This window comes from Ambystoma mexicanum, chromosome 1q (genome assembly GCF_040938575.1).
Source record: "Ambystoma mexicanum isolate Mex_15411 chromosome 1q, UKY_AmexF1_1, whole genome shotgun sequence".
NCBI lineage: Eukaryota > Metazoa > Chordata > Amphibia > Caudata > Ambystomatidae > Ambystoma > Ambystoma mexicanum.
Window position 1 is genome coordinate 340,618,754 of NC_090922.1, and position 16,860 is coordinate 340,635,613.

The window sequence follows — 16,860 nt, forward strand, 5'->3', positions numbered from 1 at the left end:
TTCTATCCACATTGTTCATTTTTTCCTGCCTTTTTCCAGCATCCAACGTCCTTGGACAGAAACTTTGTCTGTAGAAAGCACATTCAGGGAGGACCCACCCATTTCTTCTTTTCATTTACAGACACTCTCAGCACCTGCACAGGGTTAAGAAACTTTCAGAAGCAACTGGACCATGGCAGCTGTGATGACTGTTCCTCCCCACTGCCAACCCTACCACCACGACCTGGAGGACACAGAGGTGGAAATGAAAAAAGGGACACTGGGGAAAATGAGCCACAGTAGGGATAGGAGGATGATGATGTTGGAGAATAAGTTCCTGAGGTGTCAGGAGGTTGTAAAGATGATTTAGTGTGGTGGTGCTTCATGATGTTTGAAGGTGCGATAAAAGCTCAGGCTGCCCACGTGCGCTACTCTGAATGTGGAGCCACAATCAGTCATGTCGAACAAAAGGACAGGACTCTTTCAGAACAAAGTCCATGTGCCACCACACCTGCATGTTCCATGTGGACACCTTATGAAATGCTATTCCTTTCATGGGAAGTCTGACTTCGACTACATCATCACCTTCCACCTCTGCCTGCACCCAAAAATACCTTAGTTGAGGAGAGAGTTCCTCCTGCCACATCACAGGACATAGAAGAAGCAGTTGAACCATATCTCCAATGGACAACTATTCCTTGTGTATACTGAGATGCACACATCTGCTGGAGGGGGCCAATTTCATAGTGCCTTTGAGGCAGCAGTAAAGACACCTGAAAATAATTGCCCCTCCAAGAAGAGTGGGCAAGGGGGCCACTTCTGGATTAGCCTGGGTAATTTAGGATGAGACCCCAAGTTCCTAAGCATTTTTACAAAAAGGCCCGGAAGCGCCTCCACCGAGAATGAGCATGGCCAAATAACCTGTTGTATGGGTAGGTTCCCACTCGGGAGGGTCTTCAGCCATGTTTTAGCTCACTGTACCTTTCACAAAGGAGAAATATCCATTTGCATATCAGTCTGGCCTCACCCACCTGGGCAGTTCAGCACTGAAATGCTAGTCTTTTTTTTCATTTATTGTTGTTTTGATCATTAAAACCTGACCTTTCAACATATCATTACAAATTTTAAAAAAGAAAAAAGAAAAATATATAAAGATAAAAATATATTACATTCAATTTTACAATATTTCATAATAAACAACCGTCGAATCTTTATGCAGTTATTACATACATCACTTTTTGAAATTATAACATAAAATTAAAAGATTTATCACATCGCTCTTTCTTTAACATTGTTAATCTCTGATAACTTAAATTTCACTAATTTTTAAATAATTCACCTTCAGATTTTGGACATGATTTGGACCTTATTCACTCTCCGAGTTAAATAACATGAGATACATATAGTTGTTACATCTCTTCTTCTTGAACAGCATTAATGTCTGGTAACCTAATTTTCAAAGAATTTAGATAATTCACAAGCGCATACCTTAATTGTTTTGATGTCCTCTAAATAACATTAACCATAATTCATCATGCATAACCACCGTCTTGTTGATCAAGTGCTTAAAATAATTTATTCTTGATGATACAAGACTAACACATTCTACCACTAAGTGTTTCATCGTTTCTATCTGTTTATGACAGAATCGACAAGTTTGAGCAGATGTCTTCTTCCATCTAAACAGAATCTCTCTTGTAGGCCAAATGTTCAATCTAAAGCGCATGAAATCTGCACGATGTCTCGGATTTGGAGATTGTCTTAAATAAGTTTCTATATGGCCTTGTGCTTTTAAGGCAAAAGGATTCGACCCGAATTTAATTATTTTCATGCATGCATCACGGGTTTTGATCCAGTCGGATTCCCACAACTTAGTTTTGGCTTTATTGGGATTTTCGATAAGCAAGATTTCAGAGACATCAGCTCCTTTCAAGAATATTCTAGCAGAAGTACGCCATTTCATTGGAAAGATTTCATCTGATAACAATAAGTAGCTAGATATGATGTCAAGTAGCCCATTAGTGCTATCTTTCATGATACATTTTCGATATAATAAACAAACCTGCCATTTATACACAGCGTAAAGGGATATAAGCCCCAGTTCGTATCTAATGATAGAAATAGATTCAGAATTTGGAAGCATGAGCGATCTTTTCCAAAACTTGCTTTCATATTTAACCCAATATGTGTATGTTTGGCATATCTCGGCTTCAGAACCATACAAAATGGTAGGCACATATTTTTGCTTGTAAAATATAACCATAGGGTCAATAGAAAATTTGCAATATTTTGCCCGGATTATTCGTAGTTGAGATAGTGCACTCAAGTGTTTTAGTTGCAGACGATGTTCCTGCATTTTATCGGACAATTTGCTAGCCACACAGACCCCCAAATAGATGTATGATCTTACAAGCAGCAAATCAGTGCCTTGAAGTTGCCAACGACATGTTTTCTGACCTCTATTAACTCCAAATTGCATCACTTGAGTTTTCTTTAGTATTAATGCTAATACAATTCCGTTTAGCATATATATCTAATGCATTTAGCAGATTACATAGGCCAATGGGCATTTTGGACAGTAACACCATGTCATCGGCGTACAAGAGCCACTTAATTGCTACACCTTGTAATTTCGGAGGGTCGACAATCAGCCCCTCAATACTAGTGCCAAAATCCAAAAGAAAGTAATTAAACAAGGCGGACGCTAACAGGCATCCTTGTTTCAGACCCCGAGTGGTCTGTATGGGTTCGGACAAGAGGCCCTTGTTGTTCAGGCGAATAGAGATTGAGGTGTTTGAATGTAATTGAATTATCCATTTTAGGATATGCCAGGGGCACTTTAAATCCATCAATTTTTTAAATAACAATTCCCTTGGGACCAAATCAAAAGCTGCCCTAAAATCAACAAAAGCCATATAAATTGGCTGATTGCGTTGGTTGTTCAGGTGAATAATAGCCTTTAAAGTGATCAAATTGATGGCAGTGCCTAACCCTGGAACAAACCCAGTTTGAAAAGGATCTCTGTAATTGAGTTGATTTAATCAATGGTTAAACTCACCTAGGATCAAGCGGGCAAAAAATATTCCCGGACAGTCAAGCAAAGCAATGGGTCTATATGATGCTGGATTTGTCCTGTCTCCTTTCTTGAATATGGGGAGAATAATTGATGTTTTCCAATTCGCGGGCACTAAACCTGTTAACATAATGTGTTGAAACATATGAAATAGAATGTCTGACCACAAATGTTTATTTTGCTTTATCATGGCATTATGTAGCCCATCTGGTCCGGCAGCTCTGGATACACTCAATTTAGATATAAGAAACAGTATATCCTCGTGGCCAAAATTAACAGTATGATTAGCTGTAATATTATCCCAGGTTATGTCAAGATCTAGGAAAGGCGAGGTGTATATATTGCCATAAAAATCATTCCAAGATTCTTGGGGGATGGAATTCACCTGTAATGAATGTTGGTTTTTAACCGCAGTGTTATTTAACAGAGCCCATATTCCTGCCGATGATTTGAGGATAATTTGTTTCAACATCGCCTCCCCATCAAGTTGGTATTGGGAGGCACGGCGATGTCTAAGCCAATTTTTATACTCCTTTTGTAATCGTTTGGTCTGATCTTGTTTAGAGCCCGGTACAAGAGTGTACCCATTTGATAGCCTCCTAACAAGCCTTCTCAATTCACTCTTCCTATATTTTACTTCTAAATCGAAGGCATGACGATGAACCTGGGTGGAGCCTTTAGGACACGCCCTCTGTATTGAAAAGCGCTGTATGGCATGTACATAACAACCACTAAGACATTCATTATTACCAGTATACTGTTCCCACAAGGAATCTCTGAGCTGACATAATTTTCTGTGAGTCCATTTTAATCGATTACCAGCATTATTGATGTATAGATTAGTCACATTCATATTCTGGGGGAGTTTCTTCGTTTCAGCCCAATCATATTTTAGATGTAGTAAACTATGATCACTCAGAATAGTTGGTTTAATGGAGAACATAGTTATATTATTCAAAAAAAGAGTATTAACAAAGATGTAATCCAACGTTACATGGTTATTAACATTGTGCCATGTAGGTTTAGGAGGGTCATCCCCAGGTATAGATCCATTAACCATTACAAAATTGCGATCAGCCATTAGAGTTAACCAGCGACGTTCATCCAACATGGGACTCGAGAGATTAGGAGCTAAGAGGTGAAGATTCAGATCCCCCATTATAAACGTGTTGGTAATTGTAACATCTAATAATAATTGATCAAGGATCATGATGAAAGTTTCAAAGAAAACCTTTGAGGATATATGTTTTTTCCCCCAATAGATGTTTATCATGGCATAAAAGCTTTCTCCAACATGAAGCTTTACATACTGAAAGCAGGGTGACGGTGATCTGTGCCAAATCATTTCAATGTTCTTATTCTTTCGGAAGGTCATGAGGAGCCCGACCATAGGTCGTCCCTTCACCGGCTCCATGGCTGGTACCACAAAGATATTATATTGATCCCATATTGGGGTATCGCGGTGCCATGTCTCCTGAAACACTAGTATATCAAACTGGAAGAGGTTGTTGTTTCCATTATTAATAAAGTGTCTATGACCTCTAGTGTTCCAAGAGAGTAGACTAACAGATTCCATCTTCTGGGATGGTTACGATCTCAAATTGTCACTGTCACGGGTCCATACATTATGTGCAGCTCCTGCCCCCGATCTCGTGGAGGCTATGTTGTCACCATACATTCGACTTTTAGGATGTTGATTATTGGATTGTTTCAGATCATCATGGAGCACATCTTGTGATAGTAGAAAGCCCAAATTATAAAAGGCAGTCCGAGCCAGCCAGAGCGTGTTTAAAACCACTCTTGATTGTACATATAAACGTGCTTCTGTTAGATCTTGGTCACTAGTAAATTCAACCAAGCTAATATCAGCTGATGTTAAATCTTCAAGAGCAGCGATATCAGCACAGATATTCAAAAAGCTGGCTCGATTAAGGTCATAAGTGGAGAATGGGTGACCACGACATTTTATAAGAAGGCGATGGTGATTTTTAAATTGCGATTTACCGACAAGTCTAGATGACCCTGGGATATGCTCACTCTGTTTGCTCATAGGTAACATGAAAGAAGATGATGAACCCCTGATTCCCACATCCACAGTGTCCTGTGCTGTAATTTTTTGAAGTTTTTGAGGTCCAAGTAACAAGGGTTCAGTACTGGGTATAGCCCTTTGATAATCCTGGGCAGTTAGATCAATTTTACCCAGTGAGCCCTGGTTAACTGACCTAACAGTTTGTGTAAATGCTTTATTTTCTCTAGTATATCTTGCGAAAGAAGCTCGTATCTCCTCACGCAAATCTTGTAGTATCCCATCAGCACGAAGCGCTTGCATTTTATCATCTTGCGGGCGGGTAATATTCGTTTGTTTAATCTTATTCTCATTAGTTGGCGCAATGTAACGCTGTACAAGAGCTTCATTGACTTTAATCTGTTTGTCAAAAGAGGCTCGTAGTTCAGCTCGTAAATCGTGTAAGATGTCATCAGTAGTACTTGAAGCATTTTCAAAAACAGCAGAGGATTGAACTCGATCAGCACATAAGCTCTTAGCCAATGTCCTTTCTTCAACAGATGGTGGTTGAGGACTCCCTACAATTGCAGACTGGGATATAGTTGCCCCATTTTGAGTCTGAATACTCTGATCTAATGGATTTAGAGATAATGTTGTTACACTATCAAGCAAATCATCAAGTGGTTGATATTCTAAAGCATCTTTAGTCTGATTTTCAATGTCTATGCTCAATTTTCGTTTTTTCCTGACTGATGTCACAAGTCTAACAGCTTTCTTTACTTTTAACTTAGAACTTGTATTGACAAATGGTAGATGCTTTTTTGGTTCCGGGTCAAGTAGAGTTTGACCTAAGATGGACACAGGAAGAGCTTTCAAGGTACTGAATATTGGAGCAAATGATACACCTTGTACTTTTGGGATTATCCCGATCGGCATAAGAGGTGCTGACTGGATAGAAACTTGTGGAATTGGAGGCAAAATACTCTGTTCTTTTGCAATTACCTCAGAAGGATTGATAGGCACTAAATGAGCTCCAGCATCAAGGGTGATACTTGAGACTGACTTTATATTTGGTATTGAATTTGACGGCAAGCCTACCATCACATCTAGTGCATCACTTGTATTTGTTTGCATAGATTGATTTGTCATCTTGAGTATAGTTGAGCGAGATGTCAGAACGCCTGCCTTCTGTTCTTTTTTAAGAAGCATGTGTAGCACATGTAGTTCGCTATTCTGGCAACGCATCTTTTCATCTAATGATTCGTAAAGCTTAGCCAAAGACAATAGGGCGGTATTCATGGCACTCAACGTGTTGTTTAAAGCTGGTGCTTCAGGAAAAGAGGACCTATTTTCTTTAAATGGCATCTGACTATCATGAATAAAATAAGGATGACTAGTATCAGGTTCTATGAACCTGGTACGTCTAGGTGTTGGGGCCACAAAAGATGTATTTGAGATTGATGATGGAGATTTGTCGAATAAGACCGGAGATTTGTATAAATCAGGATTCTCAGTCTCAACTGGTGGAGTGGTATTTAGCTTTTGAGCATGATCTATACACTCACTTGTATGGATGTGTGAGTGATCAGCCAATTGAATCAGATCACCCGTGTTTGAGCAAATATACATTATGTCAGGTGTTGCGGATTCATGAGGACTGGATGCTAAGATAGATGCTAATGTATCATCTCCAAATTCACCAATCGCTGTCAATTTAGCATATTCAGTTCGTAGTAACTGCTGAGCTTCAACAGAGCATAAAGGTACAGGGGGGGTGCATACGGTTTAGCCGCTACAGTAGTAACTGCTTGTGATGTGCATATTTCGCCTGATGTATAGGCTAATGCAATTGAGGCATCCGCTACTTCTGTTCTTGCTTGTTGAAGTTGAACACTAGTAATACATGTTTTTGAAGCAATCACATCCATCTCTAAGTTAGTACTTAAGGGCACTGAATTTATTACAGACACTTTAGAGACAGGAATTATGGGCGGCGAGACTCCGCACAGAACTGTAGTGTTAGGACAGACCAAGTGCTGAATAATGGCCGTCTCAAACACATTAGGGCAAATCACCTGATTGGCCATAGCTAGCTCTGGCGCCGAGGAAACAGTTATTGACGACAGAGTTTTTTCCATTTGTAAGGGCATTGCTGAAGTTTTTTCTGATCCTACAACATCTGTAATGCAATAGGAACTAATATCCACATTAAGAGAAGTCGCTCGTTTCCTCTCTTTATTTTCTTTAATTCTTTTAGTGATCAAGGTCTTTTTAGGTAAAGGTGGCACTAGGTTATACGTATTAGCTACAGACTCAGGCATTCCCGCTTTTAGCGAATTGATTTGACGTGACATAAAGAAAGATTGTATAATTCTTCAAATAAGAACACAGGTATTTTATAAAGTAAAACCCAATAGGATCAGTCCTTCAAAAGCAGGAAAGCGTGTCCAGCAATGTGTTTGTCCGACAAGAACCCTCTGGCAACCCGGCGAGACGCAGCGAGACAGGAAAGCACTTAGCAATTCACTTGTGCAATTCGCAAAAGGATTTTAACTTTCTCTTTTCGTAGTTTGCCACAAGAATCCCAACACAGTTAAATAAGATTGATACACAAAAAACCACTTAAAAAAATAAAGACAACTTTAACTAATAAATTAATTAATAATTAAAAAAAAAAAAAGAAAAAAAAAAAAAGCAAGAGCCACGACCCAATCAATAGATAGTTTCACAGGTTGAAGTCAGGCAGCTTCCCGTGCCGCAGGAAAAAACGTCCGCTCGGCGAAGACTCAGCTGTTCTACAAAGGCGGCAGAGTTCAAAACACAATCCTTAATGCAGGAGCATTCAGTCCCAGCAAACAGCAAACAGTACTTTCTTGTGCTTTATGTTATTCTCGGATAGCCACAAGTTGCCCAGGGGAAGCAATACGACCAGACAGCCAGGCAACAAAGCAGCAAACCGCCAAACAGTGAAAAGAAAATTTAAAAAAAAAATCACTTGCCCTTCTCACACTCGAGCTTTCCTTTTATAATGTAAGTTCTGGCACGCACGCCAAACCCACCAAACAGCTAAACAGATTCGCACAGCCCTTCTGCCACAGGGCTTTCGCCGCAAGGGTGCACCAGGTGTCCTAATGAGCTCCGCTGCTACACACGTGACAAGCGAGTCACTGGAAGAAAAAAAAAAAAAGAAAACGTTTGTGTGCTTTTTAAAAGTAAAGGCGTCCTTTTCACCTTTTACTTTTTCTGAAGTTCTAGAGTTCCTGCCGGCTGCAGGGTGGAGCAAAGGAGACTGCTTCTTACTCCCCACTTACTCTCCGTTCGCTCGCCAAACAATCCAATAAGTGAAGCACAGCAGAATGAATAAATAGGTCACACTGCCGCCACAGCTAAACAGATTCACATAGCCCTTCTGCCACAAGGCTTTCAATTAGTCAATTCTCCCCTGAACAAGAGTGCCAAAAGCAGCCCCAGACACATTGTTTCAGCCTTGTTGGGGCTCATTATTTAGGTGAAGATGTGCTCTCTCAGCACAGTGAGCAAGGGGTCCACGTCTGGATTACCCTGGGTAGCTAAGCATGGAAAACTCTGTCTTCCTCAGCCCAGTACCCAATTAGTAATTCATTATTCATGCTTTGTGCTTCTGCGTTCTCTCACTCTCTCCCCTACTGGCCGACCTGTCTGCCGCACTGACGGGTTGCCTGGATACCCTCCGAACCTCACAGGCACCAGGCTCCTGCATGACCAGTAGCGCCTGCACTGCCCCCGGCCCTACTGCGCACTTAGGGGTTGTATCTGTAACCCTATAGTTCCCTGCCGCCTTGCACTTACCCAGAGCAGGCTGACCTGGCTGCACTTAGTCAGAGCATTGCCTGCCCTGAGTGCACTTCCCACTTCCGTTCCCCTGGCATTTCTTCACCCCGCAGCCCCCCAGGAGATCCCTTTAGAAGTTTGTGGAATTCCCACAACCTTCCTCTCCCTCTTCCTTATCCTATGTACCCAATATGTGCCATGTTGTACCACCTCCCTCTTCCTCATTCCACTATGTTTATTCCCTTTCCTTTGATAAATAGCAGCTTGTAGCAAAATATAAACCCGGCAATAAGTTTCTTTTTGAAACAATTGTCACCTAGAAATTGCGTTGGTGTTTTCCTATCCATTTATAAAAAAAAGAATCATTAGATTGAATGGAATAACATTACTTTCTGACAGACACTACAAACATTTTGATTAGCTAACACGAAATTAAAAACAACCTCCATTTGCTAATAGTTTGTCATTTTTAAGGTAATATCTGAAACGTTTCCATAACTTCTTACAAGTCCTAAAGCAAACATTCTCAGATGATTAAAACCCCACAATTCATTACCTTGAAATGTGCCAAAAAAACAACCAATACCAAAAAATACAGTCATCCTTCCAAAATCCATCATTAAACATGAACTTACGATGAGGGGGGTGGGGTTGGCCAAGACAGCAGCGCCATTAACACAAGTATCCCAGCAAGCTCTGGCTCCAAATTCTTCTGAGGCACTCACCACCCAGTCCCTGAGGGAAAAATTCTAGAGACAAATGTTACAGATGCACAAGTGAAGCACAGGGAAGGGTCTTCATGGTCTGGAGGCACCAAAGAACAGCGGACAAGAGGAAGGGGCGGCAGTGCTGCAAAACAGAAGACAGAGGAAGATGCTAACTGCGGGATGAGAGCGCTGTGAAACATGGATCCCAGCCGGCGCTAGCTCTGACGCCTGCTGTGGCGGCACGGCTCAAGCCGAGGAAATAATACTGAGGTGCACCAGAGGTGTGGGAGAGTGGTTGCAGGGAGTGCCAAAATAGCAGTGGGAGGTGGAGGTGCGTCGAAATAAAACACAGGGTAAGATAGTGACAGTGAGCTCAAAGAGGTGTGTGAAGGGATACAGAAGAGGCTGCCCAAGCTAAGAGGGTGCTGTGTCAGTAGGAGGTGAGAGAAGCTGTGAAACTCCCAGCGTGTTTCCCCCGCCCCTGTGGAGCAGCAAGTAAGCAATAATTAAGTTGACAGAGGGGCACGCGATACAGAGAGCTACACCCTTGATAAGAGAGAGGAGCAGTGACAGGGTGCATTTTGGGGTGGATACTTGAAATAAGTGGAATAGATACAGGAAGCCTGTATTGCAGAAATTCTGGTGATCAGTGAGGAGCAGTCAGAATAAAGGCCTACAGACCTGAAAGCAAGCAACATTAAAAACATACTCCAAGGCTGAGCTAAGAGCCCACAAAGGAAAAGAGCAGAAAGGGTAGAGTCTCAGGCAGAGTGGGGGGTGGCGTCATCTGAGACAACGATAGGGACCCAGCCAGCACTGACGAGGGGGGCACTTCATTCATCATAAAGAGGACCTCAGAGAACTACTTAGATAGGAAATGGCATCCTGGAGAGGGGACCCGAGCAAAGAAATAAACAAAACAAAGGTAGACCTTGCAGGTTTGGGACAAAAGGTGAGCACATATGAGAGCGATGTGTCCCTCATTAGAAGAGAGCACCAACCACTGGAAACTGAAGTCAAGATTAGGCAGGAAACTGTGGCGAAACCAGTGGACAGATGTGAGGATCAAGAGAACAGATCGAAGAGAGAAAACCTCCAACTGAAATAACTCCCTGAAGATGCAGAGTCGGAGCAATATTGTGGACCTATCCAACTCCTTTTTGTGGAAATCACAAAAGACCCATGAGGAACAACATATATAATGGAGTTCACAGAGTGGGAAGGCACAAAGAGGATCACAGAGCGAGACACAGCGATATTCTGAACAATTTGCATGATTGCCAAACCAAGGAGAGAATTATCAAGGAAGCTAGCGAGACCAAGCTAGCGCAGAGAAGGACGATGAAGCCCTTACCAGATACCATGAAGAAGAAAAGGATACGCTATAGGTGGATGTTCCCTCAAGGATTGGCATTCGAACGGGATGGGGATATGTATTTGTGTCTCCACAGGAAGGTCTGCCTGTCTTGTAGGAAGACACAGAGACACCGCACCCAGGATAGAAATGCAGAAAGCAATGAGAAGATTAGCCAATTTCGAGTTCAGAATGAGTGGCAGATACAGAGGAATAGGAAGTACCCAATATGAGAGGAGAGTTGTAATGAATACCCAAACTATGGAGATCAGGGAAGAAGTGGAGGGTGGGTGTCCGAGCCACATTGCCTGGGGGGTGGGCTGGAACAGGTTCGGGGGAGGAAGGTGGACAGGGCGAGAGGTCATCATTGGTGATGCTCGATAAACTGAGAAAGATGTCTCAGTATTTTGAGTTCTATGGGGACAGGGCAGGGTAGGTGGAAGGAGGACAATGAGGGGCATATTTTGTATATCACAGACAGATTCTAAGAAAACAAAAGTGGGACGGAGAAGGGGGTGCAAGGTGGCATGCATAGATATAAGTATAGAGCCAAGAGAAGAAACACTAAGGAGTCAAGAAAGCTAAGATCTTGTCCATAAATATAAAGGGCATTCATACACCCAATAAAAGTCAGGCGTGCCTGATGTGGGTTGCCTACAAGAAACCTATCTGGACCTGTGACCAGGCTGAAGAGTAGGGAATATCATGTGCAGTTTCAGGTCAACATTAATGAAAAAAGAGGCAGTGTAGCGACACTGCTGCGCAGGGGCTTTCCACTCCAAGTGCATACTTTTAAGAGGGATGCAGGAGGGAGATATGTCATGGTAGTGGGCCAGTACAGAGAACAAGACGTGACCCTTGTATGAAGCAAATCAAAAGCAGGAAATGTTCATAATGAAGTGCCTAGGAGTAGTAGAAAGGGAAGGAAGGGGTGATCAGGTATTGGCGATCAGGGGATTTTAACCTGGTAGGGGACCCAGGTAATGATAGGTCAGCCTCCGACATACACCACACACACAGGGCCATGTCATCTAAGATGGAGGCTAGATATGGGAAAACTGGGTTAACAGATAGCTGGCAGACCACTAATCCCAAACATTAGATTATGATTTTTACTCACATGTTTACTGCACCTATTCGAGAATATACTACATATAACTCTCTCAGAAAATGCAAAAGGCACTAACGGGGACAGGGATAGACATTATCTTGATATCTGACCATGCCCTGGTGTGGGTATCTATAAATATATGGAGCAAAATGAAAGGAACAGAGAGTTGGAGATTAGAGGACTACTTGTTGAGAGACCCAGTACACAACAAGGAATTGGGAGAGGTATTAACCCACTACCTCCAAGAAAATCTTCCAGAGGACAAAACAAGGGAAGCAGCATGAGTGGGGATGAAGGTGGTATTCAAGAGGACATAGATGGAATTAGCGGGGGAAAATAAACGAATGAGACCAGCAGTGGAGGAAAGGTTAAAAGGGGAAATGGTCACGCTAGAAAGGGCGCACACCACATGGGTGGGGTGCACAGCAATGTTGAAAATGAACATCCTTCCGAGACTGCTTTAATTATTTATTTATATATTACATTTCTTTATTGCAATTTAGTTTAACATAACAACAGCCACATCTTCTCACATCTTTTCAGTTTAAACAACTAGTAGAATGACAGAATCAAATCTAAACAACAAACCGCAACTACCCACCGCAGCCTCACCATCCACACCCTTCCCCCCATTCCCGTCTGATCTTCTTCTGCAATACTACACCCAACCAGTGATGGACATGCCACATCCCATCGGCCATATACAGAAGTCTAAATATTCCTTAGATAAGTGTCTCGCATTTTATCTCTAACCTTTCCCCAATGTGCACTCATTCTCTTCATGGTGGCTTATCATGCGAGGAGTAAAACATTGAGTGCGTCATCACATTCAAGGCCATTGTCATGTCCTCACCTCCCCCTTGCCCTCTATCTCTGTTCCTGAGCTAGAGCATCGTTTCAGCAAGCACCCATCATTTAAGGTCCATGAACCATTTATCAAACATGAGACCATCTCTGTCCCAATCTCCGTTTTTTAAGTGCTTGCCTTTGTAAGCTGACAATAAATATATATGCATATGTTCTAATATGCTTTCATCGAACGAACCATTTTCGGGCAAATCTTAGAACAATTTACCCAAGGTTCCCTGTACCCATTCTCTGTGGTATTTTATAATGTTTCCTCTGGGTTACAGACGTGCTTTACACAAATGTTCTAATGGAGAACCCATGATACCTGCAGACTCTGACCTTACTCAAGAATCAACAATCTGCAGGCGCCAATCCAGTGGTGCCTTATTTTCAGAATACTGATGCAACAAACCAATTAACTTACATAAACACCAAAAAAACTAACTCAAAGCACCATCACAGAATGCGATTTAAAAAGAAAAAATGTCTTACCACAAAACACCTCGATCTACATAGTGCATCAACAAGGCCTAAACATCAAAACCGCAGCTGCCAACAGTACCTGGAATAAAGAAAAACGTGTTCACTTAATGATGCGTATTCCTGCTCATCCTCAGCCTCCTTAGCTCCGAGACGAGGATGCTCAATTCCTCCTTAAACTCTCCGCAGAGGCGTTGCTAGGGGGGGGGGCTGAGGGGGCTATAGCAGCTCAGGGGCTACAACCAAAAGGCTAGAGCTAGCCCAGAGTCCCACCAGTCCCGACATTAGCTTAGCCCCTGATCTTTTCCAGACCTAGCAACACCCCTGGTCTCCGTACTCTAGAACTGAGGGGTAGCCTGTCCTCTTACCATAGGACCATCTCTTATGCTCAGTACTACTGTCTTTCCTCCATCTATGAGGAGGTACCCAACATCAATTCACTACTTTTCATCAACCTATGACAACATCTTTCAATGTAGTAAAGGGGCCGCTTCACCTCAACAGCTCATCAGTTCTTATGCAAAACAACGTTGCCTTTCCTCATTCAGAGGACATTTTCCCCAATATCTCTTTTACTCTTCAAAACTATGCCAATTTCTGCAAGCCAGGGTGACAATAAAAAGGATGGAGAGAGAGAACAAAAAAATCACAGTGTTTCACACAAACTGTGCACTCACGTTCTAGGTGTCCTCCGGGTTCCCCAGGTGCTGCTCCCCTCTAACTGCCTTTCATAGTCTGGCACGGTCCCCCTTTTTACTCCAGGGACCAGACAGACATTTAGGCAACAAGGTGTCTGTTCAAAGAATCAGTGCATACAAAACTGCTCACTTGCAGGCAGGGCACAGCGACACATGGTCTGCGGCGAGGGCCGCAGGTGAGTTCCCGGGCACTGGGGATCACATCAGCCGGTCGCCAAAAACATGTAGAAAAATATCCTTCTGACTCCAAATAATCCACTGAAACAAATACGAAGTGCACAGGATGCAGAAAGACAGCTTTTTTTTATTGCAATACAGCCAGAAGGTCAATAGATCAGGAAACCAAAACCTGAAAGACCCTTGCACCGCCCACACTGTGTCTCAATATTTATATAGTGAAACCACAGAATTAGCATATGAACCAATTAGTAAATGAAACATTTCAGATTGCCCTGTAAAAACACACCCCTCTCTGCATACTGGCTCTGGCCAGGGTTGCACCTAAACGAATGACCTATACAAGTCTTCATCATTGGTCAGCAGCTATAGCTGACATCATGAGCACAACCCCATATGGTGTTTCACAAGAACCCATAGGAAATCAGCTAACCTGCCACATTCTGAAAATATCACCATGCAGACCAACCAATCATGATTAGTGGAATTAGAAAATAGCGACCTGTGGCAACATTTAATTGACCCTTCCAGTGTCCTCTCCCATGACTTCAGCTATTCGGTCACCCCGATGGTTCTCACATCTTGCTGTTCCTGACAGTAACATATTTCTGCAACAATTGCACTGAAACATTGAAACATTGGCTTTGTAGTCCGTGGGATCAACTTGGGACTGAAACGATTTATCTTGCAATCAAGGTCTTGTGAAAAAGGTGTCTGCGAGTAGCCTGACTCTGGGGCACACAAATGTGGGATTTTCTGTAATATCAGGCTATTCTCTCTATGTGTACAGTGGCTCAGAAGCCCGTGAGGGAGCAGTAGCACTTCTGGCCTGCTTCAGTGTTTTGGCAGTGTATCTTTGGCTTGCAACCTTGTTCTCCATTAATTCAGGCCTCAAGCAACAACTGCATTTTACTTCTTCTGGCTGTTCAGGGGACAACTCATTACCTTTCAACGTGTCCAGTTTTGGCATAACATGGAACCCTATCCACTGAAAGATGGTTGCACTCTTAGGGTGTCAGAAGAGTATTTCGGAGATCAATAACTATTGTATTTTGCTGTTATGCTTTTTATTATCAATTTGACGTCATAAATGTCACAAGTGTGTCAGCCTAAGGAACTCTAAATCAACAATAATCAAAAAACGACAACGTCATAATTTTAGAACTTCACACTAATAAAAATGTGTGCAGCTTGTACTTTTGTCTACGTTCAGAGCGTGAGGTTTGCTTTTCTACATTGGTGTGGTAAAAAAGTGGTAGTAACGGGATTACTATCCCTATTACCGCACTGCCAAATTTATAGCTGCAAAGCGAAACTCCTAAAATCCACCTAAATTTGTGTGGAGGAAATTTCATCCACACAAAAACATTATCGCATGCAGCAATTTTGGTAATTACCGATCACTATGGAGTCCAATAAAACTTCAATATGGAAAAAAAACTGGAGGGTCGTAATGACTCTCATGGACCCGTCCCATTAGTTTGGCCACCAAACTCTAAATGAGGCCCAGTGCAAGTATGCAGCCCTTTCGCTGGAATGCTCCTTCGTATGCATGCCCTACAGTGTTTTGGAATATTTGTGAAGGCATAAGGGAGAACTGTAGAACATTTATATGCCAAATCTAAAGAAGGGAATATTTGAAATGCAGGCCACATCGTCCTCATGCCCTTTATGTCTAACCCTTGCAAGCTCAGGGCCGCTTGACGACCTTTAATGGGATTTCACTTCCTGCTCAGTCAAAGGTTGCGCCGTGGGAATGAGTCCACTGAGCCCGACACAGAAAATCCACAAGATGGCACCAATACACAGAACATTAGCATGGCACGTGCCAGACTACTGTGCAAACAACATTTCATGTTGGTGATTAACTAATGAGCCAATGGGAAATGTGTCATCTGAACCCTACAAAAATGCAAACTCTTGAATCCGAAAACAAACATGGGCTCACAGCTAGGCCTCCCCACTTGACGAGTCTATCTGATTTTTGGCAAATCACTTCACCTAAATAGGTGTAATCTTCTTTGGCTGCCAACATTGGGATCACTGAAAAGTGATTATGCTAGTTGTACACTGCACCACACGCCTCAATCATAAACTGTTTAATAGACTGTAGTGCTGGACCTGGTCAATGATGCTGCATACACTACAACAGAGACATGTTCACACTGGGTGCGGATGATGCTGGCAAGTTAGGTTCTTGGGCCCATGAACTGCTTGGGGGTTGTTATAATTTAACTTTATATAAATAAACCAGGAGTCATGTATATATATATATATATATATCTTTCTTTATCCACAGTCAACCTTAGTACCGGCTACCTTTAGAACTTTCTCCCACCATTCCTTTATACATTCCAATGGCAGCATTCCATAATTCCATTACCACAGCAACACATACTTATTGATAATAAATAACATTACCCAACAATATAATTCCATTAGCATAGCAACATGTACTTATTAATAATAAATGACCTTATACAACAGGGGCTATTCCTAGATAACTGTCAGAAGCTTGAAATAGCAATGCCCAGATCCGGTCGTTATATTCTGGCCCCAGATATATATAAGCACTTAATATATCATTAGGAATGTCTCCAAGGCTCACTCTGTCTCC